Source organism: Lagopus leucura, unplaced genomic scaffold (assembly GCF_019238085.1).
Source record: "Lagopus leucura isolate 7727_CA_CO unplaced genomic scaffold, USGS_WTPT01 Super-Scaffold_100019, whole genome shotgun sequence".
Lineage (NCBI taxonomy): Eukaryota > Metazoa > Chordata > Aves > Galliformes > Phasianidae > Lagopus > Lagopus leucura.
This window is the reverse complement of record NW_024962273.1, coordinates 11,816,671-11,841,879: the sequence shown is the minus strand read 5'-3', so window position 1 is coordinate 11,841,879 and position 25,209 is coordinate 11,816,671. Positions and strand designations below refer to the sequence as shown.

The following is a 25,209-nucleotide window of genomic DNA, read 5'->3' as shown; positions in this document are numbered from 1 at the left end:
CCAAAACTATATATGATTCTTTCCTAAGATTTGATGCTTCTGTATTTTGTCAGTACCTACTTTCTTCAGGCAAAAACCAAGTCCCACCTTGCTTAAATAGTACCTACTGTAAGAGCCCATGTCTTTTCTGGAGTCATTGTAATAACACAGCTGAACAAGGGAAAACAGGTACAGATGTAAATGAAGATGTTATTGCCAGAATGATTCAGAATGATCTTATTCATTACTCTTCATTTGTTACTGTAATTCATCTATTGTGTAAAATCTTCGATCTAAAGAGATTGAAGGGGCTGATTTAAAAAGTTATTTATGAAGTGTAAAACCAAGGAAAAAACAAGGCAAGTGAAAGACATCAGTCAGGTCAACATTGTGTTTAAGGGTAATCATTGGAGAAATAAAGATTGTTAACAGCTGCTTCAAATTGTGTTCTTAAGTCAATGTATCATTCTTCCATTCACTCCTCTAATCTGGTATATTACATTTGTTTGTTTAATGACACCAGACATGCACTTATGAAAATTGCACACTGAGGTCCTGATTTATTGCCTAAGATTCTAATCACATGAAAAACACCACCAAAGTAGTATTTGACATGTGCCTATCAATCCAAATCCTACAGGGGGCATTTCAAGTCAGTTGTGCAAGGAATGTAGCTACCTATAACTTGTACTGGTAGACCTGGGAACATTTAGAGTTTTCCAGGAAATAAAATTAAGAAACAAGGCTGGATGAATGTCTTTGCAAGTATAATTTTGTCATCCTGACCCACACATAGCTTTGCCATTTCATTCTACAGTATACTAAATAACTTCAATTAACTTCATTTTTGTCTTTATTCTGCCAGTTCCAAGCCACTGACAAATTAATCCAGTTTGCCTGAGGCTACTCCAACTAGTACAAGGTATTATCAAAAGAATGATATCTGTTTCTCTGTGCGTCATCCTGGAAGTAAGTCCAGAAGTTCATTTAGAAAAAAGTTTCCACAAGGAAATCTTTCATGCTACTACAATATATATGAAGCAGTCAGTGGATTTATCATTCAACCAATCATGACACTTGGTCTTTTCTGTGTTATAATAGGGGATATAAATTCATTTCACTCAGAAACTACTACAAATCTACAAGGAAAATATAGTTGACTTTAAACTGTTCTACTGTCCGCCCACTAGTTGGCAAAAATAGAAAAAATATTGATAAGAAGGAAAAATTATTTCTTTCTTACAGTTAAGGCTGGTTGAAAATTTTGGAAGTTTGCCAGCAAGATAAAGTTGCAATAAAACACAATTTTGTCATTACCATCTGTTCCACTTTATAAATAAAATACTAAGTCTTAAAATACCCATGTTATGCAGTGAGCTACTTATTACCCGGATTTAGAGGCATAGCTTTTTGTTGGCAATTTGCATAAACATGAATCCAATGCTAGGGAAGGGCCTCTAGGTCAGAATTTTAGGTTGATGATTCCTGCTTGCTATCTGTGGTGCTTGAGCTTCCAAATTGCTGTTAAGCAGTTCAGGAAGCAGCTTGATAGGTCAGGCTTCTAAAATAATTTTTGGACATATGTTGGCTAGAGACACGCTGATAGAAGAAATATATCCAAATTGGAAAAAGAAGTGGAAAATCCTAAGATATCAGCTGAGTCAGAGTCTGTCTTGATATATTCCAATGTGCCAAGAAAGTACAAGGGCTGCTGTGAAAGCCTTCTTCCAAGAAATGGCTGAGAACGAATGAAGCAGGTATTCTTACAAATACCACCAGCATGAAAGATCACATGTACAGAAATGTATAAAAACAGGGCATCAAATTAAGTCAGGAGATCTGGATTCTAATACCGAGCCCAAAAGCATAAATAAGGCTTTGGTTAAGTTGTCTATGTGTTCATTTCTTTTCTCATCTTATGTCTCTCCTTTCTGCTTAGACACCAAACTTCTTAAAGCACTCTCACACAATGTATAGAATGGTAACAGCTAGACAGCAGCATAAAAGTACTAATCAATGGTAATGAGATCTATAGAACACTCTACACAATGGATTTTAAAGATATACATGCTGGGACAGAGCTGTGAGATTTCACACTCATATGGTAGACCATACACCATTCAGTAAATCAACTGAACAAGAAAAGCTGGTTTACCTAATGGGTAGAGAGCATGACTTCTCTAGCATTAAAGCACACTGGTAGAATTTCGCCAACCTGAAGACTTAAAGCAAGGAACCAGGCAAATTCATCCTGGCAGTGTAACAGTACACACACACATACACAGGGTGGTCTGAAACAATGCTAGAAAAGTAGTTTGCAAATGAAAGAGATACATTTGAATCATTTGAGATATGCTAGTAATTCCTTAACTGTCTGCAGTATTCTTATGCCCTTAGTACTTATTTTTCATTAAACCAGCTGATACTAACAAAACTTAGGAAATGACACTTTTTCCATAAGTCTGTTTTATATATAAACTCTGCTAAGATTCAGAGATCAGAACTCATAATGTTTGTTGTTTTCACTTCTAGTCACTATTAATAGAATTTTTTTTAATTGCTGGATTACTCTATTATTTATATAAATAATGTTGATGGAATTTACTCAGGAATTTGTTTTGAAAAGTCATAAGTTCTCTCCTAGATTAAGATCACATTCACTAGGCAGCTCAAAAGGTAAAAAGAAAAACATCAGTAATGTCTTCTGCTGGATTAATAATAAATTGACTAAAGTGCTCTGCACAGTTCTTGCCTTTCGAATGACATTCAGTGGCTTTAAGTATGGTTTTAATGCCATTATTGGAATGCTGTTAAACAATCAGTTTACAATGCACCAGCAAATCTGTCCTTTCAAGTATAATAGTTTGTATAAGCTCATTTCATGTTTCTTATATCCAAATGAGTTTAACATATAGTTTTGTTTAACTGTAAAATGAACATGAGATTTAGTTTATAGCTGTTATTGAGAAAAAGCTGTTTCCATGTTTTCTCTTCAAGCGAGAACTGCAGAAATAGGCCAGAAGAAATCATAAATCATCAATGCACTTTCTTGCACTTAGAATTCTGCTGATCTGCACTTGTTAGCCCTTGTTTTGTAAGAAAGCAGCAGAATAACCTAGCGTCGCAGAGGGAAGATGGGATGGACATTCTTTCATGTGATATGTTCTGTATGATCCATGATCCATGTCTCTGTGCAAACGTAAGCTACCACAAAGTAAACTAGAGCATGAATTTTTTTCTAAGCCTATAACACAGCCTAACTTATTCTGAAGTCTCCTTTGTCTCCACAGAATGATTGTGAGTAGTTTTATAGATTAAACCTATTCTTTTCACACTGATTCCTTCCTCACAATGAGTTTGTATAAAATGCAAACAACTTTGCACTGTGCGGACAACTAGCAGCCTCTATGAATACCCTTTTATACATTTATCAAGAAGTTAATAATAATGGTAATCAAATCTACTTTGTGTACTTTCCCTTTCCTGCAGTAAAGCATATTGGTTTGAGCAGGGAAAGACTGACATGCCTGTCATTTATATTTTGCAGGAATTACTAGAAGTGAATTCTAGTACTTTAATAGATCAAGTACTTCACAAGCATTAACAACAATAGATTTAGTGATCAATTAGAAATAGTCATATTCTGAACTTCTGCTCCTTCAGTAGCTTTAAAAAATCATTCAGATTTTTTCCTTTATTTCAGCAGTTTGTGAAGACCAAACTCCCTCTTTCCACAAGAAATGCTAAATGCCAAATTGAAAGATGTCTCAACTCAGCTAGAAGAATCTGAAAGCTGATGAGAAACATCAGCACTAATGAGGGTCTTGAAGGGACTGAAAAAACACATAGTTGAGGAATAAGGTAATTAAAAACAAACAAAAACAGCAAATCACATAGCTCTGGTGTTTTTCTCATTCTCCTGGAAATTAACTGAGACTGATGTGAGGAAAGTGTAAACTACCTCATTCTGTTCCCAATAGGTATTATAAATAAAGAGTTTGTACATCAAGTTCGTACTCAAATGTTGCTCACCGTTTCTCATACTATATATCTGTAGAGGAAGCAAGCTTAAAGTACTAGATATTAATTACAGATCTTTCAAGAACTAAGTGGAAGAATTCAGTTCCAATTCATAATCAATATTTTTAACTAATCTGCTCCCATATTTCCCCACAAATAACTAGAAGATCATGAAGTTACCCGAAATCATATTTACGATGGAAATGCTTTTACCAGGTTCATGGGCACATGTTAATAATCATTATGAAAATGAGATGAAATTCTGACAAGATGATTGAAAAACAGTTTGAATTGATCAGCGCTCAGTAACGTGGAAAATGTTATTATCAGAATTATTCCTCTAAATCACAAATTCTAACAGATGCCAATAATACTCATCTCTGCAAGACTTCGCAACTTAAATAACGATTTCTTTTGACATTGATTTTCTAAAACCTCCCTGAAATCTAGAAAAGTTTCTCAATTTGTCCTATCTCTGACTGGAGTAATTCCAAATACCCTTGGTAATGGGAGATGTTAAACTCTGGACATGAACAGGAAGTTCTGGCTTATATATACATATGTATGTATATGTGCTATAACAGCCATGCTTTGGTATCCCAACAGATTACTCTTCGTTCCCTGGTATCTATGTTGTTAACTTGTTTTAATGAAGAATACTTCAGAAAATGCTGTTTTGCACTTTGACGATTAATCCTTCTCAAAAAAATATAGGGTATGGCCTTCAAGCCTGTTGAATGCTATTGAGCACTATCTGTCCAGATTTCATGGAAGCAAACTTGTCAACGGTTCACTGGAAAAACCCTTGGGAAATGTCTCATTCTCAAGGCTTAATATAGGCAGCTGAGTAATTCATGCATGGCTACCACAATATGAGATTGAAAAAAGAATAGCATTAGGATTTTAGGGTATTGTTATATGAGCTGGACATCAATCATTATTCTTTATTATTCTGGAAATTATCCGTCATATCCATCATACTGGGATTTTGATAGTTCTGAATGTACCTGCTAGTGCTGGTTCGTCAGTTTGGTAATCTGATATATTTTACCATATGATGCCGTCTATCCTTGCTGACTAACTTTGAAACTAAAATGCATTACGATGGCAATGAAAGTCAGAACAAGGACCAAATCATGATCATGCATCTTGCTAAAGCAAAAAAGTTCATACTGTTAAATTGATAGGCCTTCCGCAGTTGAGCACATATAGCTAACATAGAAATAGCATGTTCAGTTGAGCAAACTAAAATAATTCCATATAGAGAGCAAAATAAAACAATTTCAATCATCTCCTGCTGGTCAGAATAATAGATCTTTCTGCTTTAATACTACCCTCCAGCACCAAGTTTTCACCAAGTAGAAAATACATCCTAAACCTGAGAAATAAGTAAGAGTTTGTAGCATCACCAAGTATCATCTCTGTAATTCAAGACTAAATCACTTCCCCCCACTCTGATGGACACTGCACTGTTAGGCTTCTAATCACACAGCTGAAATATAAACCAACTTTTGTCCACTAGCACTGACCTAAAAATTCCAGCACTTTTTTCTTCATTTTTTTTGTGAGATTGAAAATCCTTGCCAAATTTGCATATGAATAACGTTATTAAGATGAAATTACCAAATGGTCAGTATGTTTTCAAGTTATAAAGCACAGAAAAGTAGAAGGTAGGCATAGAAAATTCTCAAATGTTGCTTAGTTCACTTCTCACACTCAAGATAGAACAAGCTGTACTTTGGATGCTACAATTTTTTTTTTTTTTTGGGGTGGGGGGGGGGGGGGAATGGCAGAGAAGGTGGAAGTCACATGATACAGGACTGAGAAGTCTTACTTCCAATTACAAACTATTAAATTGTTGCCGTATCATATTCTGGCAATAGCTACCTGCACTATAATAGAGAATAAAATTATTCCATAAAACATAGGAGTCTAAAATGATGCAATTCAATACAGCCTTACTGATCTTAAGCAAGCTTAGCACTGACTAAAGAACTGATCCATAATTTATAAATGAAAGTATATAGGTCTTGGTAACGGTCTAGATAGAAAGCACTCTTTTAATATAAAAGTCTATGAAACTATTATTTGCCAGATATTAAGTTCAAACAGAAAAGTGCATTTGACAAAAGAAAGGGAGATTGGAATTTGTGAGAAGAGAAAAGCAGTACTGGAGGGGCCAGAAGGTGACAACAATGGATTATATTAAAATTACGTTATGCAGTAAATATTGATCAAAATCAGCATGACCATTTCTTAAGTACTGTCTGTTTTTTGAATGACAAAATTGTTCAAGAAGCTCCTTCATAAAATATTCTGAAAGCTGAAGCATTTCCCCAGTGTCCTTAGAAAGAACATTTATCACAACACCACTGCTATTTTGACTGCTCTGAAAATGATGCCTCCTATTTTATTGTGTCACCCCACAACATTAGTGGTGTATGGCAGCAGAGGTTGAACCTTCACACTAAAATTCCATTACATATTTTTTTCTAACCAGCAAAGAGACAGTCTGACAAAAGAAATTGTCTGACATGGATGAATATATGAAGCAAAAGAGTATCACTGAATTCCTCCATGCACTCATGGACATTCACTGATGCGTGCTGAATGTGATGGGGACCAAACAGTGGAAGGGAGAACAGTGAGGCAGCAGGTGGAGCATTTCAGTAGTGGCAGCAGAGACAGTAGGTCACCTTCACTGGCATAGATTTTTACAAGCATGTCATGTAGGCTCATATTCATCACTAGCAAAAAGACATGGCTAATAGTGGTGACTATGTAGAAACCATGTTTTGTATTTGAGAATTTGCTTAAACAAATAGTGTTATTGCTCTATTTCTAGCTGCGGTATTTTCCATGCAAATCAGTAGGGGACATTACTTTTTGGAGCAATTTACATACTTAACAAGAAGAAGAAAACTCTCTCTACCCCCATTTCACACGGGATTGTGTCCACTAGTGGCTCTACCAGAAGCTATTATCATGGCTATTTTTTGCATTATAGGGTGATGGAAAACTGCAGGGTTACCTTTTCATGTGTAAAAACACTGCAGAAGTCATCTAGAAGCTCAAGCTGCAGCTTCTAGGCATTGGCTTAGGATGAGGTGAATCTCTCCTTGCAATTTTGTCCACTGTCTATAAAGGCAGATTAGTTGACCAATCTGGGAAAAATGTTCTGAAGACTAAGGCTGGTAGGCCACATCTTCCTTGCTCTGTCTGCTGAGATCAGTGGATCTAATGCTTGAAGCACATGAGTTACTACATCATCTTTTACAGAACAAGCTCCAGTTTCTTCTCTCCATACTAAAATTCCCCAAACTGCTGAATGTACACTTAAAACACCACATCATTTCAATCATCTTACAAGAAAGGTGATGATTTCAAGGAGATTTAGAAGAATAAAAAACATGAAAATATTTTTCAATTCAGAAAACTTTGGCAAGAAAGCATGGCAGTGTATCAAATTCCACTCCAAGATTTTGAGATTTGGTGGGTTTTTTTAAATTTTTTTTTCCCCTCATATGAAAATATCTTCTAGCCAGAGCTGCAAAGATATTTTGAAAATTGGAAAGGAGCACAAAGAACTGTGGGGTCTGGACAGCAAAATTAACTGTGTTCAAGACATATAATTTTACAAGAACCTTAGTACACATAAACCGATCACGTGGTATTTGAATGTCTGATACATCAACTGAAGATGTAATACCACCACTAGGTGAACACAGGAAGTTACTAAGAGCAGGAAAAGAAAATGAATTTCATACTTCCACTGCTACAAGAGTGAGATGAAGATACATCCAGTCAACACAATAATTGTGGCAAAAATTATAAGACCTCCTGTTCTACTCTAGGTATAGATTTCTTCAAATAAGAAGAATTGAAGTGCATCTGGAAACAAATGAGGTTAGGAGAGTAATTTTATCTTTTTCAGTTTCTATTTCTCAGTATAATGTACTTTGCCTTCAGCAGAGAAGTAGAGTAGTATTTATCCTAAATACAACCAGGTTTATCATGAGAACAGATTATTTTACTCCATATCCTTTCCAACCAGTTTCATGGTAGTGAAAATGAATCAATGTTAGTCCCAAAGTATTTTCCTTACATACATTTCATTGAAAAATATATTTTAAAGGATAGAACAATAGATGAAATCAATCCACTTGTGACAATCTCTGTAGCTACGAGGGTAGGATGGGCACCAAACATTAATCTCATAACAGCCAAGGACTATGCAAAAGGATTTTAAAAAGGAAAAAGAAATGCTAACGTGGCTGAAAAAGGGAGGTCAAATTCATCTCAAAGACAAAAGCGGAGAAAACCTCAGTGTTATCACACTTCTGTGAATTGGATATGAACTACCACAGATAATAAAACAGTTTCATTACAAGAACTAGAGCACTGCTTTGTATGACACTGTATGAGTTAGCATGCCCTATTTCAGTCAAACACACTCACTACAGTGATGTAATTCCCCACTACTAAAAGCTGATGCAGAATTTGTTTCACTTTAAATAAATACTCAAAGAGCAAACATCTTTATCATAAGTTCAGTTTTTGTACAATGGTTCAAGTTTATGTAGCTGACTGATCAGCTAATTGCTTAATGCTTTTGAAATTTCTCCAGAAAATGCTGGATTTTCTGCTGCTTACTTCACTTCTGCAGTTAGCATAGCTGTCATCAAATTTAGAGGAATTATTTGTGATCCACTAGTGGAATTGAGAAGGAAATTAAGCACTGTTGCAGAGCAAGCTCTGGTAAATTCCATCACTTGATCTGAAATGATTTATTTATCCACTGAAAGAGGGAAACAAGTTTGAGAAACATTAAGTAATAAGCCCAGCGGCATTACTTCATGAGATCAGACTTGGTAAATACAAGCTACCTTCAGGAAATACTAGCAGTGAAATGGACTCAACTTTGAGGTTGGTCACAAACAGTATTCAACATGAAGTAGGAAACAGTTTTACCTAGAAAAAGAATTCAAAAACCTCAGGAACCAGGAAGGTTTCTGTCTTTATCTTTCTCCATTACGTTATCAACTACAGGATATCCATAAACAACTCTCTCCTTCCAAACATCATCCAATTTGAGAGATAAATCCCTTACACCGTGTTGAAAACTAGGCTGTTACATAGAAGGCACAGATAGAATTTCCATTGTGGCTGCTTAGCGACCCTTTGCAAAAACCTCTTGCAAGTGAGGAGCTGAAGTAGTTTCTGTGGCTTTTCATATGTGCTTCCCTACATGCAGTGTATACACTTAAATTCTGAAGCTATGAAATACTGAGAATATAACATTGATTATTTGTTAGAATAGAAGTGGCAGATAGAAATTCTTTTTGCCCTGTACAGATACCACTGTGTATCAATGGTATTCTGTGTGATCATCATCCTTGAAAATTAGCATTTGTCATTGTATAATCAAAGAATTTCAGGATGTTATAATCACAAAATAAACAAGAGAGTTAGGCAAAGCAGACTATGAAAACAAAGAGAATAAATAGAAAGCTTACCCCTATCCTGGGCTCGCTCACAAAACACCAAAGGGAATCTCCAGAAGAGATCCTTCCCCACTGCTAGCCAGCTCTTCAATAGGTCTAGGAGGGGTGCAGCCAGGCTCCACCCCTTCTAGCAGCACAGGTGAATTGCCTTCAGCTGTGCTCCTCTGGCTGACTCATGGCTCACCTCAGGTGATCAATCAGAGGTTCAGGCCGTGACTCAGCAGTTCCCATACACTCATGTAAAATTTGGCAAGCAACAGTAGAACAAAGGCAGTGAGCAGAAACTGGAACACAAAGTTCCATACTAATTCAAGGAAGAAGCTCCTCACTGTCAGAGTTACAGAACATTGGAACAGACTTCCCAGAGAGTTTGTAGAGTCTCCTCCTCTGGAATTACTCATGACCCAACTGGACACCTCCTTCTGTGACCTGTGTAGGGAACCTGCTCTAGCAGGGTGTTGGACTTGAGCTCTAGAGGTCCCTTCCAACCCCTACAATTCTGTAGTTCTGTGCCATATTTTTGTCTTGTAAATACTCAAAGCAGTTACAGCTTAAATTAAACAATCTATGATGAAAACATTAACTGCCAAAATTAAAAAGGCAGAACTGCACAGATATCAAGTGCCTTCAGACTACAGCTAACAGTAACTGAAAACACTTCAAAGTCTTTTTTTTTTTTTTTTTTTTTTTTTTTTACAGTTTAAAGTATAGCAGCTCTTTATGGACTTGGAAAAGTTTTTCCTTCAGTAGACTTAGGGGCTTCAGATGATTTCTAAATTTTTATTTCAACTGTTTCTAAAGTAGCATACAGAATGTTTATTATGCTCTCTATTGCCTTAACAACTTGTGCAAATTAAATACTAATGAGAAAGCAAATAATGTAACCCTATTCCTCTATCTAGAGTTTCTGAAAAAGCTGGCACTTCTATATTTCTCACTATTCATAGCTGATACTCTTTAAGTGTCCAGTCCTTCAGAGGTGTAAAACTGCAAATCTCTATTGGCCTCAGTGCAGGCAATACTATATATTGTATAATATATAATACAAAGATATTATTATAATAGCATGCCGTAAATTTGCATAATATGTTCCCTTGCTTTTATTTCTCCAAGTGTATAAAGCAGCTAGGAATACTGGCAATTAACTCATTATTCATTGTTTACCTATACTGAACTGTATTTTTCATCTACTAGCCTTAAAATATTCTAAGCCTTTCCTTATCGACCCACACTTCTCTTTTTATTCACCTTTCTTCTCATGTAAACTCTGCTTTTTCATTATTCCTACTTTAGTTTTCCAGACCAAACACCCACACGTATTTGGAATTACACATATTCCAAATGCTTAGCAAAAAGGAAAAAAAAAAATCAAATTAATTTTCTTATTAGCAAAAAAAATTGTATAACTTAGTTAGCGGTCTCTCTTAATATCTTCATATCCAACAACAAAGTTCCTTCTGTTGAACAAAGGCTATTATTACTATCAGGAATTGTCAACATGGTGAGAACCGTGATATTGCTAATCCAGTTCTCTATGTCTAAAAGTGACAGGAACCTCATACCAAAAACAAATAAAATACCTGCAAGGTATACAGGTCTATGTCCTGAAATAGAGCCTTCAGATCTCTTCTGACAGGTTAGCACTATTACCTATCTACACTCTTTTAGCTGGAGATAAGCAGCAGGATTTGATACCACAGAATTAGCAGTGCATTTCCACATGCTGTGTCAGCCTTAAGATATTAACCACAGAATCCATGAAGTCGAGCCTGAAACACAACTGGCAGGCAGAGCAGTGACAAGGCCTCCCAAAAGAGGTGATGCAGAGACCAGAGATACAGATGGAGACATACACTTAAAGTAGAACATCAAAAGCTAGTAAATGAGCTGTTTTGAATAAATAAGTTTGTCCACATAGTTAATGCAGAGTAGCCTAAAAGAGCAAGGACAGCACAAGAGGTACAGAACTCACAGCTGAGGCCTCTTTATCCAGTCTGAATGTACCAGATCTCTTGAATTTCCATCTGGAACAGATCGGTTACATTAGAAACAGCTGAACCATCTTCCAGTCTGTCACATGAAGCAACTGCTACACTTGCTAGTGAATGCTGCCAACAATAAGATCTTCTCCTCTCCTTATGGTGTGGATACATTTAGAGGAATTCAGTGGTGCCTGAACAACAGTAGTCTCAGTCATGTTCCACACATCCCAGCAACCCTTCTGTAGTGTACTCCAACCGTTATATTTTCAGTCGCAACATATTCCTTCTCACATCCACCTAAGACTTGAGACAGATTCAATATTTACCTCCAGGGACATCAGGCTAGGATTCTTTTCGAAACATGTTTCTAGCAGCCTACTGCAGCTGAACATACTTTTCTCATCTCTCACTAATAGGGCTTCCATATCTCCCAGATGACAGATTATCATTGTTGTTACATAAGTCACATTTGCTAGGCTAGAAATGAACCTCCCCCTGAAAAGGCAAAAAGCCAAATTTCATTGCTCTGGTTCTTCAGTTTCCATACTAGAAACAGTTGCAATAAAGTGAAGATACTTTTTCCTAAAAACAAGAAGAACTCCACAGTTATCATTGCTATGGATTCCCCTGTTAAACTTTGGGACTGTTGGATACACACGCAAATATTTTCTTACCTTCTCCTTTCACTTTCCACTATAAATATACTTTCTTTTTTCTTCCTCACCACCTCTTGTGGGGTTTGTCTATCAATGAGCATAAAGCTTAACAGAACAATTATTTGCATTTCTTTCTGAAGAATGCAAAATAAGGAAAAAAAAAAAAAAAAAAACATTTTAGAACACACCTTTTCTGGCGCAACACTTTAGTTTCACCACACACAAAACAACTCAGAAGGAAGAGCAGACAGTGCCTGCAGCTTAAGCAGCTAAAGTTAAAGGAAACCTCCTGTGATCCCTGTTTTTTTTTTTTTTTTTTTTTTTTTTGTGTGTGTGTGCCATGAAGCATGCAAGCATGGTTTGGGATTATCTACTACCGAAAAGGGACATACAATAACGGCTACCACTAGAAGCATATTTGATTATGTGGATGATCAGTCAAGAGCTGCTGTGAAAGAGGTGCGCACTGGTATCACTGAATGACATCATCTGAAGTTTTGCATGTAAGAAATCTTTTTATTATGCAAGCAATATTTTTCACAACAGCAATTTTAAAGGTGGGTAGAACAAACTGAAATATTAAATTTCAGCTTGAAATTACAATGAACCCTGCAAATAGATTTACCTTTTATCATGGTAACAAGACTGCAGTTTTAGCAAACACAGAATGGCTGCAATACAGCATCATTTTAAGAGCTTCTGTTTTTGTAATCAGACAGTTGAATTCATTAGCACATATTCATTGGCAAATAAAAATAAACAAAAACAATATACCTTTTTCCCCACTCAGTCTCAATTTCTCTTCTGTCTACCCCTTAGGCAGTACTAAGGGTCTGATCAACACCTACTAAATTCAATGACAAAACGCCAATTGATTTTGAATAGAGTAAAACCTGGCCCAAAAGTGCCTACAGATTTCTTCTGCCTAGGTGAACGACTGAAGTGCACTTCAAATGAAGTACTGTCAGCACATGAGGCAGTGTTCAAACACTGTTAATCTTGTTAACACATGTTACTCTGCTGACTGACAGCTACCAGCCATCCACTCTGCAAGTTAGTAAACTCAAAATGACAGCATGAACACAGAGTGCTTCTGAGACCTGGGGAGCCATTTTGCCCTCTTCACTAAAGCATCTCTTAACTATTTGCCTAAATAAGAATCTCTCTCCTGTTATCTACAGAAAGAATATCTACCCATTCCTCTACTTCAGAGAAAGCACTCGTGCATGCTCTCAACTAAAAGAATTTCCACAAGTACCTTTCACATCATGCTAAAAAACAGCATATCATAGAATCAGAATGGTTTGGGTTAGAAGGGATCTTTAAGATCACGTAGTTCCAACTATCCTGCTATAGGCAGGGACACCTCCCTCTAGATCATGTTGCACAAAGCCCCATCCAGCCTGGCCTTGAACACCACCAGAGAGGAGTTGTCTACAACATCCGGGTAATCTGTTTCAGTGTGTCACCACCCTCACAGTGAAGAATTTCTTCCTAATTATAAGTCTAAATGTACTCTTTTCCTGCTTAAAGCCATTTCCCATCATTCTGTTATTACACTCCCTTGTAAAAAGTCCCTGCCCATCTTTCCTTTAGGTTCCCCTTCAGGTACTGCAGTCCACTATATAGATAAGATCTGGATAGCAGCTCTAAGTCATATGCACTGGAAACACTGTTTCTAAACCACATTTTAACAACAGGAATCTTAAAGCAGACAGGCATACCAAGAGGAAAGCTCTGGAATCCAAAGATTGCATTCTAATTTCATTGTAATGTCTGTACAAAAAAAAAAAAATTATGAAACTGTGCTCTTCAAAAAAAAAAAATCAGATGTGGTTTCCTTTTCCTGTAAGTACATGACATTTCTGTCATTATGCCAAGTAATATGAAGTCATATTTGGAGCATGTGCAGAATATGATAATCAAGAAATATGGACATTTAAATATAATACATACTACTTGAAATCTTAGTATGCTGCAGGACTTCAAGGAAGAGCTGGCAACATGATAAGTACCAACTGGAAGTGTAGAGCATCACAGACTCGACAGAAACTGTAGGAAATCACAGAGCTCATTTTTGTAAACGGAAGTATGGAACAAACATGAAATAATCTGAAGAAATTCTCTATGATATTTCTGAAACAGAAAAGCAAATATCTCTGCTGCCAGTTAATGTCACATTAACCCTACAGGTTCTAAATGTAGATCTATAGGCATAGTCTTCTACCAGAACTGTATAAGTGCACCAAACATCAGCAATAGAAATGACATGGTGAAATCTTGCTTGTAGAACAGTAAATTTCTCCATGTCAGAAAAATTCCATATGTAGAACAGGATCATCGTCCACATCAGGACAAGCTGAGACATTCCACATAATCTACTTTTATATATTTCAGGGAGTTTCCAGTTCAACTTACATGCAATGAATATAATGAACCCTAAAAAGAAAGCTGCTGAAGTAATCATTGTGTCACAGCTCAAAGGCAGCGTAAAGATTAGAAGGCATGCCTGCTGTCTCCCCACTCAGCAGGGAAAGTGAAGTCTTTTCCTTGCCCTATTAGTCAGCCTGTGAATACTCACTGCAGCTGGCAAAGAATAAGCAGGTGGAAAGAGCACCTGAGTAATAATGATCAAGAGGACAAAGAGTGCACTATAATAAATTCTGCATTGAAGCATTGCTGGCATTATTCATCTAGGCCAGAAATGGAAGAGAATTTGAGAACTACCCTTTGCATGCCATCCAGAGAAACCAATACTCAAAAAAAAAAAAAAAAAAAGGGTGAATCAATAACAGTCTGCATCTTTATGGGAGAGTGCAGGATCATATTTTTGTTGTCAGGGAAATTCCTTGGATGGGTAAACCTGTGGAATTTAGAAGCATTACTGAGAAAAAAAAAAAAAAAAAACAGTGAAAAACAAGATAAAATCATAAATTAAACTGGAGATTCTAGAAATAGATGTGCCCTCAGATCTGCCACTATGACTAATTCAGCATCATAAGTATATAACACCATGCCTGTCTACTCGATTACTGAGTCTGGTACCATAAACCAGCTGAAATTTTAGCTGTGGAATAAAAAAAAAAGGTCATCTCAATGAAATTTGAGCATACATTATGGGTCTGATCTGTAACAGAGATACTGGCAACAATCCTTTAGCAACTAAAATTAACAGAATAAGAATTTGATGCCTCTCAGCACCTGTGCACAGAAACAGGTGAATCACAAAGGAGCTTCTAAATAGTGCTTGGCCAATCTGAATTGTGTCTGCTTCTGACTATGGCCAAGTGAAACTCTCTTTGCCCCATGCTGCTTCCCACAGCACTGATTCCATATCAAAGGTTATTCATTGTATGGTTTTGCTGACAATGCTTTTACAGGAGACTTACCACTGCAGAGTGCTGAACTTCCCTAAACTGCCTAGAAAACTTGTAAGACAATGAAGCTAAGGGTGTAAGCACAACTGTTTCATTGTTGGACAGATTTATTATAAAGCAACATGCTTACTGCTTTTTTTCCTGAGTCTCTCAATGCAAAGAAAAAGAATGAAGCGCAAAGACTTAAGGGTGTTTTTTTTTTGTTCATTCATTTTGTGTGGATTTTTTCTACCTTGAAACTTCAGGATAAATGGCATCAAATACTACAGATATTGAGCATACATAGCAGTTAAAGCACAGAAATACAGAACGCATTTCAGAGTAAAACCTGTCAGCATTTCAGAGTTGTGGAGTTTCTTTTACTTTTTGTTGTGCTTTGTTGTGTAGGCAGAGTCTTCAAGTCCATTTCCACTATACAAATATTATACTGACATGTCTCAAAAAAATTGTGATGACAAATACCAGATGATACAAAGACTATGAAATAAGCGTATATTTGTGACTGTAGGTTCACTTTGTCTACTAGCAAGTATTCCCTCCCTGACCCTATCCCTCCCCACAGATATTAAGGCTTCTACCACCTTGTTTGGTTTACCTCCGAAGCCATTTTTATTAATTCATGCCTACAATTCCACACGAAATGCCAACAAAATAACTTAAGGATGATCCTGTTCTTAGATCATAAGCAAGTTACTTGAAAATGCAAGAACTTATTTTAGTGTGAAATGCAGACAAGTGTCATACTTAAAATGGATATGCCAGTGTTGGATCTTAAAATCTTCACAAATCCACTACTGAGTATTTTAACCTGTTAAAGAATGACTTCTTCCAATCCCTTGAATAAACATTTGTAGAATTAACATATATAAGGCACAGCTTAAGAACTTTGAACTTGTATAGCTAGTGAATTGAAAACCATCAAAAAGTAAAGCCCTTGTGATTAAATAATATATTGCTTATAATACAACAATATCTGAAAGTGAAGTGCAGAACAAAGCAAAGGGCAGTAGAGGGTCTCTGCCCCAGAGAGCTTACAGTTTAAGTAGGACAAAAGGTAAGTTCCTCCCCTTTGTCCCCAGTTGTACACTCACTTCACTAAGCCTCTTCAGAGAACAGACAACTGTTCAAATATGCAATATCCAACTCCTCCCACTGTTGCGATGACCCCTTCCCATACCCTGTCCCTAGTTTGTCTGTTGAGGTTCTAAACAGAGTATCTATTGATGCTACTTATCTCAGAGGAGCTAGCAGCATGGAAAGTCTCAACTCCTATCTGTCTTTATGTCATTTGCTAATGTATTGCTGGCTAACATATTGTGGTTCTCAAGCAGCTGACAAAACAGCTGCTATAACAGTAATCACTATTCATTTTCTAAAGTGTCTGTTAACTCAAGAGTTTATGTACTGCATTGTCATATTAAAGCAAAATACATTTTTTGCTGGCTTTGATTAGTAATTAACTTCTAGGCTTTGTTTTATGAGCTCCATGTGGCTTACCACTAATGGTACCATACCTGCACATTTCAGAGGCATACAAACAGCTGATCACAGAACACTGGTTGCAATGCCTGTGTATTCAGAGGAACTGCACTTAAGGTGTCCAAAAATACCCCCTCAGTTTACTCATTTCATTGTCCTTGGCTTGTAGTCTGACTTCCTACCAAATAACTTCTGGGAAATGTTGTACATCTCTCAAAGCAGCACATGCAATCTGCTCTGAAATGGGAGTGAAAGGACTCTAGAAAGTTGCCTTCTCTGTGCTGGCATTTCTGCTGAATACCAATGCCATCTCTCTCATCCTGAAGGCTTATGGTTACCCTGGCATCGAGCCTGAATGATCACTGTGGCAGTTAGATAATGTATACAACAGCAGAAGTGGCATGAAAACAAAGGTCTCCCAAAACTTCCCCCCCTCCCAGGGAAACAAAATCCATGATCTCAGGGTTCTGATCATGACAGGAAGTTGGCAAGGACATTGGTTGCAATTGCAGCAAAAAAAAAAAAAAAATTCCCTACAGGATCTCACATTATCCACTATTCACATTATCCATGATGTACATCTTTAATATCAATGATGGATAACTTTATTTGTAATTGAGTGACAGAACAAAGTCTTTTGGCGTACAGTGCTTGAACATGATTCTAATTCTGATATCTTCTCTTTGCAGAACTCTTATTATTAATCATATGTGGCATTAGATTTTCAAGTTTGCCTAGTAAATGCCTCAGCCAATGGTCTGCTCAGTAAAAACTTTCTTTGTGCCAAGCACCAAACATAGAGACAGCAATGAGACCTAGGGGGACTTGTGTGGTTAAAATAAACCCTCTCCACCATTTCACACCATGAATTGTCAGAAGATAAACATGCCCATGCTAGTGGTAAATTCAAGTTCACGGAAACCCCTTTCTACCCTCAAAGAAAAAGGGTTTTCTAGGCTTTCTTACCCCTACATATATCTACCATTTTCCACAGGAAGTCATTTATTATTTATAACAGAGGCATTGCCTCCACCCTTCCTAGTTGCCTATGTCTGTTAGTTTCACAGCAGAAATATATTTTCAGCTCTATTTGAATACTGTTCTGCTTTATTTTATTATCTGAGAACTAATTTCTAAGTCACATGCACTGTAGAAGATAAATTTTCAGTAACATTTCTCTGAAGACTCTTAAAATTCCAGTACTTTTTTCCAAATTTCTTTGGAATTATTCCACTCAAGCAGCAAAAGAAAAAGCATCTGTTCTGCTTTGTCACTTCTTCCAAGCCAAATAAGCAGCAAGCAGGCTTTCTATCCATAAACACCATATTTTGAAGGTAGCATAAGGAGTGTTTTTAAGAACTTCATCTCATTCTGCAGCAAACCCCCATGTGCAATCTATTGCTTAGGACACATGTGTAGATTTTTATACCTTTAACTCAGTTCTCAGACTGGAATCTAACTGATGACCTCCTGGACCTCCCGTGTTCCTCTAGCTGGTTGTCATTCATCTTATGATTATGTTGGACACAAAGACATAATTACACATCTACACACTGCAAACCAATAAAAAGCCACAATTTGTACATTTTCACCTACACCTAATATCTTGCTGACTCCGTAGAGGAGCCCTAGCCCCACAGCTACATCCATTCCAACTTAATTACTGTCAAGAACATGAATATTATTGCTATCAACCTAATTATTTATGTATTTTTAACTATAGTGATTGCATGGAATTGCCCTTTGCACATAGATTCTTCCTTTCATCTGTAAAATAGGTGAAATTTCTATGTTCCTTGAACATTACAGCTGCTTGCTTTGCCTGAAATGTTTTAACAATAGCTCCTCAAGTCTGGAAATAAGGACACATGTAAGCAAACCTATGTTATCAACTCAATGGAACCTGGAGACATGCTGAGTGTCACTGCAATTAAAGAAAGCTACAATGTATAAGATCCTCTAATATCTTAGTGATGTATTTTTCAATACATTCAGCTTAGCTAACAAGCCTCTGTTCCCCATCTGCCCTTCTCAGTGATTTTTCATTGATAGTTTTTAAGAACAACAGTTTGTGGTGTTGCACGTGGTTTGTCAGCAGCACCCTAATGAAAGTCTGCCTTCTCTATGCTTCAAAGTCATCTCAAAAAGTAGTCCATGGATAAGCTGGAATTCTCCATGAGTGGAAAATTTTTAAGAAAACCAATGAATCTTTTTACTTGCAAAGAAATTAAAATGATTACTTGAAAAAAATTTACTCTTTGTTTTCTAGGCTATTATTTGTTCTTCTGCTATTCTTCTCAAGAGATTTATCAGTAATTGTGCTGCAAGCTTTCGACCTGAATGAAGTAATTAATTATAGGAAACTGTAAGTGACATAAAATGAGTAGGTGGCCTAAATCATTGGGCTAGGGAAGTCAGACCTTTAACCAAATTAACAAGAACAAATCAATGGACAAAACTATGACAAATAATATATATATCCACCAAGCCTTAAAAAAAAAAAAAAATAAAGCAGTGTGCATTGAAATAGAATTTAATTTGTGTACATATTTCTATGATAATTTTGGCAGGCAGTATGACATCTGTCAATCTCTTTGAAGATTCAACTCTGTTTTGTTTGACTGAAGTCTAAGAATATAAAGCAATTACATAAATGAGATGTAATACCTTGAGAAGCAACTCAGATTAAAGAAAAGCATCCAAAAAGCAGAGTAGTTAAAGGAGGTCCAGACAAAGGTGGTTAAATCATCAAGACAACTTGCCTAGAAAAGGAATTAAAAGCACCAGGCTTGTTTACATTGAGAAAATACGTAGATGAATAAGGCAATCTACAAAAAAGTACTTGAAGTGAAAAATGAAACATTGCGATTTCGCATCTTTCAGTACGAGAAGGAAGAGTGATACTTAAATTCAAAGGAAGCAAATACGAGAAAAGGGAAAATATTTTGATAAAAGATGATAATTTCCCGTATTAAAAGACCTGTATTCTTACTGAATAGTTAAACAGTTAAACTCATTGCTACAGGTTTTCACCAGTAACAAATATAGCTCTCTATCTCAGACCGAGGGGGAAAAAGAAGCATTTACTCTGATAAAAATATCCAGAGCAAGCAAGAGAAGACAAAAATAAAGCCTCACTTCATGTTCCAGGGTCAAATCAATTCCAAGGCAATAGCGATTAGCATGGCTGCAAACTGTTTCACATCTGCCAGACACAGGATTTCTCAAACCCTCCTCTGTAACACACTGGGCTGCCCACTGTCAGCCAAGGGACTGATTCAAAGTTCCCAGCTATCTTTACATTGCAGATATTCTTATCACACATTCACACTAAACTGCTGCCATCACAGAAAGTATTTGATGGAAGAAAATCTTTTATTTCTATTGCTCATTGAAAATAGGACTTAAAGAAAAATTCAGGTGAAGAGCATCTTCATTTCTTCTTGCTCTTCTGAAAGCCCCCTGGAGGTTGATGTAGAAAGAGTTAGAAGAAAAGAGCAATTTATGAAAAATATATTTTGGAGAAGCCACTTAGTAACTTCTGAGTATTACTTTATCATCCTATTTCTTGCAGTAAAACTATTATGCACTCAACAGCCACAAATAAAATTTTTCCTAGAATTTCACTTGCTTCCTGAGGTCAAAAAGCCAACACTCTCACTAACTGTAATCACCTTTTAAAGAGCACTCCACATGCAAGCATGACCAAAGCTGTTCCAACAGTTTTGAATTACTTTGCTTATGCCCATTTTTGTTTCTCTTAAGATATTTGGTTAGACCTCCTGTAGCTCATTTTCTAAAGATAGTTAAGATGTGATATGAGTAGGATACTGGCTTATAAATTTCAAGTATCCACTATAACATGAAAGTATTTCAGTGTATTAGGCCTTCTGTTGATAAACAAGCTGGAGGAAGAGCAAAACTTTTAACAGGAAATCTAGAGAAGACTTCAAGGATTACTATACATATACTAGCCTGGACTAACACCTGATCTGCTGTCAGTCTACCTGAGTGCCATATTTAAAGAAGTACAGAGACTGCATGTTTACCAAAGGTGCTTCAAACGATTCTTTGAAAGAACCTATGAAAGAATTCTATGAGGATGAAAGAACCAATTATGAAAATGAAGTAGTTTATACTAATTAGTAAAGCAATTCTCAGTACTGAAGATCTCATCCAGCCTGATACTGGAGTCAAAGACAAGAGGTTCATAGTCTCACCCTAACAGATTTAATTCGTATGAAAAATACAAGCAAAGAAAAGCTGAATTTAAAAAAAATAAAAGCCCAGAAAGTTTAGCCTGCCATTAAAATTTATCTTAACAAGAACAACAGGAGATAAAATACATCTGAATCTTTCAGAGCCTGAAATAGTTGGTGTTAAAAAGAGCTGAATACATAAGCAAGTAATGGGATGGCTAGTGTTTACTGTTAACTGCTTAACATATCCTCATTACTTGATACATGACCTCACACATCTTGCACTATGGCAATCTCAGTTTAAGCTGTATTGCATTTTCTAAAGACTCCTTTTCTTAGGAAAAAAGAATTAAAGAAACAAATAATTTTTTTTGTGAAAATATTAACGTTTGCTAGCCTATCCCATATTGCTTCTTATAAACAACTAACAAATTATGAAAATGTTAGCAAAAATGACATCATTCCTGGGATGTAAAACAGAGGTTTTGTAGAGTACTTTCAACCCTACATAAAAACAGCGTAGCACTTAAATTTGTTGCGAGATCTCCAATTAATCAATATTTGTTGCAACTATGCTCCAGTTATTATAGTACCTTCTTTAATCAAAATATCGTAGGCTAAATACAGAGACAAATTTGATTTGATTTTGCTATTTCTTTGCCATATCCAGAAGAGTGAGAACAGTAATAATTAATAACCCTGTGCTTCACAAAGAGTGAAATCAGACGCATTTTATCAAGCGTCTGGGTACATACTTATTCCAGTTGCAATCCAGCAGAAAAAAATATTGATAATTGTGCCTGTGGTGAATCCCAATGAAATGTATTTGCATGACATTACTGAAGAAGAGGGAAAATGAAAATCAGTACTTTAAATTTTACAGCTGATTTTTTTTTTTTCCTAAGTGTTTGGTCCTGAAGTTTCATGACTGTTTTAATGCAGTTGTTTCCCCTTAGAGATGACATCTTGAAGTGCGATGTCTTGAATGTTTCTCAAGTAATTGGATTTCAGTAAGCAGCAGCACTTGGCATTGTCACAGATTTTAAATAAAAGCCTTCTATTATGAAATATGATACATCGTACTACACAGCACCGTGATCCTAGACCTCCCAAACAGAAATTTTAAAAACTTCACTCAAATTCCACCTGAATTTGGATCAAGAAAGTACATGTATGTGTGTGCAGCTCTCCTGCCCACATGGCTGCACACATTCCTGACGGAACTCCAGCTGTTCCGACAGTATTTCAGTCTGCTCAGAAATGAATTTGAGCCACTGTTGGTGCTGATATCTTTGCTGTCTGTGAATACTTTCCTAGAGTTCTTGGAGGAGGAAACAGCAAGAAGAGAACAAGCACTGCAGAAAAAGTTAGATTCTTACTTAAAAGAGCTTGAAAAGCAGCTCAGAGGGTTTTTGTGGAATACACAGCCTGACACTCACTATTCTCCTTCTGAATTACTTTATCACATATTAAAACAAGGAAGCAACAAGGAATGTGTTAGCTGCTCAGAAGACAGAGGAAAGACTATTATTGAAACCCTTAATTCACATCTTAAACAAAACTCAAAACAAACTATAACATCAACACCTGAAGGTAAGTTCTAACATTTTCCACTGTTTATCCCTTGTAGTTCAGAAGATGCACTGAATTTTCTTCCAGAAATTATAGAATTTATTTTTCCCATCTGCTCTTTTTACACAAGTAACAGTAGCCATTCTATTTGCCTATATCCCAAAACAAATGAGTTAAAGGGTGGGATCCCCTAGTTCTAAGAATCAGGGGAAATATAAACTCTTGGTACTCTGCAAGAAGTACTTGTCTGAATTTTATTTTAGCTGGACTATTCAAAAGGTAAAATTTTTAAGGTTTACACATCAGAAACAGACTTTAGGCTCACCATTGTTTCCCAGCTCTCACACTTTTGTTTCAAAATTAGAAAACAAGCAAACAAGAGTGTCTGATTACATCATAGAAGATTAAGAAATAAGATGCCTCTTTTAATCTACTTCTCTCAGTGTAATACTAAAATTTTTCTGTAACATTTTTTTTTTTTTTCTGTTTGAGAGACTCATCAACTGCAGCTATAGAATTTGTCCTGCAAGTGCTGCTCCATATCTCTGCTTGGCAGGGCTTCTTCTAAACCATAACATAAGTGCTTAATTATATGTAAGGTTTAACTTAAAGCCTCATAATCATCCCCTGCCTTTTATCTATTAACAAAACTGGTTATCAGCTAAAAGTGATTTGATATCATTGATCCTGAGAATATCAGGCCAAGCACCATTAGGAATATCAGTAAGCATATATAGAAAGAAGTCAACTCACCCAGCTGCAGATAGAGTCTCTAGCCATATAGCACTACTTCTCAGGAAGTGACAATCATCCAAGAGTCATTCTCCTTTTGGAAGCTAGCCCTAGGAATGGGGAGGAGAGAAGCCTGGGCTCATTTAAGGGCTAGCCTCCAGTCATGTGGGAAGCACAGGTGAACGGCTTGTACCTGTGATTCCTGAGCCAGCCAAACCCCCCTTCCCCTCCCCCCTCCTCCTCCTTCACCAGGTGCTCAATCATCAGTTCAGGCTGTGACATAACAGTTCCTCTACAGATGGTTTGGGTATCAAGGTTGAATTTGGAGATGAATACCTCCCTAAATCCTACTACTAGAGACAGAAGCTTCTGAAGCAACTCCTAGACTGAAAGGATCATGATAACCAAATAGACCACATCTTTTCTGTAAGAGAATATAGCCAGATAGGTACTCCTCTTGAACATTTGAGTCCTGGGCAACTGATGCTGCAGGAAATCATTTCCTTTGTAAAATACATTTAAAAAAATCAAATTATGTTTCTAGGCTGATTATTTCTGTGTATTTGAAAGTGAAACAAGGAGAGAGAGATTTCTAGTTGAAGCCAGATTCTTATTCTCACAATTTATAATCTGATAATGTATTCAGGAAAATGACAAGGGGCATAAAAAGATGCTATGGGTGTGTTTTTTCCTTTTTTTTTTTTGTGATGCTTTTAGCAGGCAGATGCAAAACAGTGTTAATTTTCACCCACCTACATCTTACTCTGCCTCCCCAAAGCTTCTTTTTAATGCTTCAGAAGATTTTATTGGGTTATCTCAGTTTCTTTTTTACAAGTCCACTCCTCTATTGCACGATACAAGGATCTGGAGAGCAAGAAGTAACAAGGAATATGGCAGGATGCTGAGGTAAATAAATAAATTCTGACTTTTCATTGAGCATATGACATTAATCTTTGATGTTATGAGATTAATCTGTGCATGAAACAGAGAACCCACTGATTGATATTTCCCTGGAACAGATGCTACACATGCAAAGTACCAAAGAGAAGCAGTGTGCAAAACAAAGGCGATCTGGTACCTTTCCTGAAGGATTAAGACATAGTTTATGGTGTTTCTGAATGATTGGTCCAACCAATCCACATGCAGTAAATCATTTACATGCTAAGAATACATTCTCAACATAGTAACAAGATTGCTCGGCAGAATTTTAGGTGTTTTGTTTGTTTTTATTTACAGAGTTTAAAATTCAGTCTCTTACCTGTAGCTATTTCCATAGAATTTAGTGCCAAAATGTCCTGAGCCTATAGAGTCATGGTATTTAGTTTGACAGTTCTGGTGGCTGGTATATCTGGTTTGACTACTGGAATTTTCTTAGGAAATCTGTTTTTAGTTTTGTCATTATGTTAAGCTAAGCAAGGTCTGTGTGCCTTAATTTCCCTGCACAACGGTAGGATATACTCTCTAGCATATTTAATCTGGAAAAGGGTTTTTGGCTGGTTGGTTGGGTTTTTTAATTGTTTTGATCTATGTTTTGTTTGTTTGTTTTCTAGAAATGAATATAGCTTCATTTAATAAAACAAGCCCAATAAAACAAGTACAATGACTTCTCTTTTTGAGGCAGATATTCCCTGAGATGCACTGTGGATCAAAGTTTCAGCTTAGTTACTGTATAATCAATAGATATCAAGATGCTATAATCACAATATAAC

General features: G+C 36.5%; 1 long non-coding RNA gene across 1 annotated transcript in view; it reads right to left on the bottom strand.

The window, feature by feature from the left end:
• The window catches only part of LOC122183752, a 31,160-nt gene extending 6,887 nt beyond the window's left edge, over window positions 1-24,273 (bottom strand). Inside the window, exons 1-2 of the long non-coding RNA XR_006180350.1 lie at window positions 24,253-24,273; window positions 23,522-23,610 (exon numbers count right to left, since the gene is read on the bottom strand). This is a non-coding gene — a long non-coding RNA (uncharacterized LOC122183752). The remainder of the gene's footprint in view (window positions 1-23,521; window positions 23,611-24,252) is intronic.
• Between the last annotated feature and the right edge of the window lie 936 nt (window positions 24,274-25,209).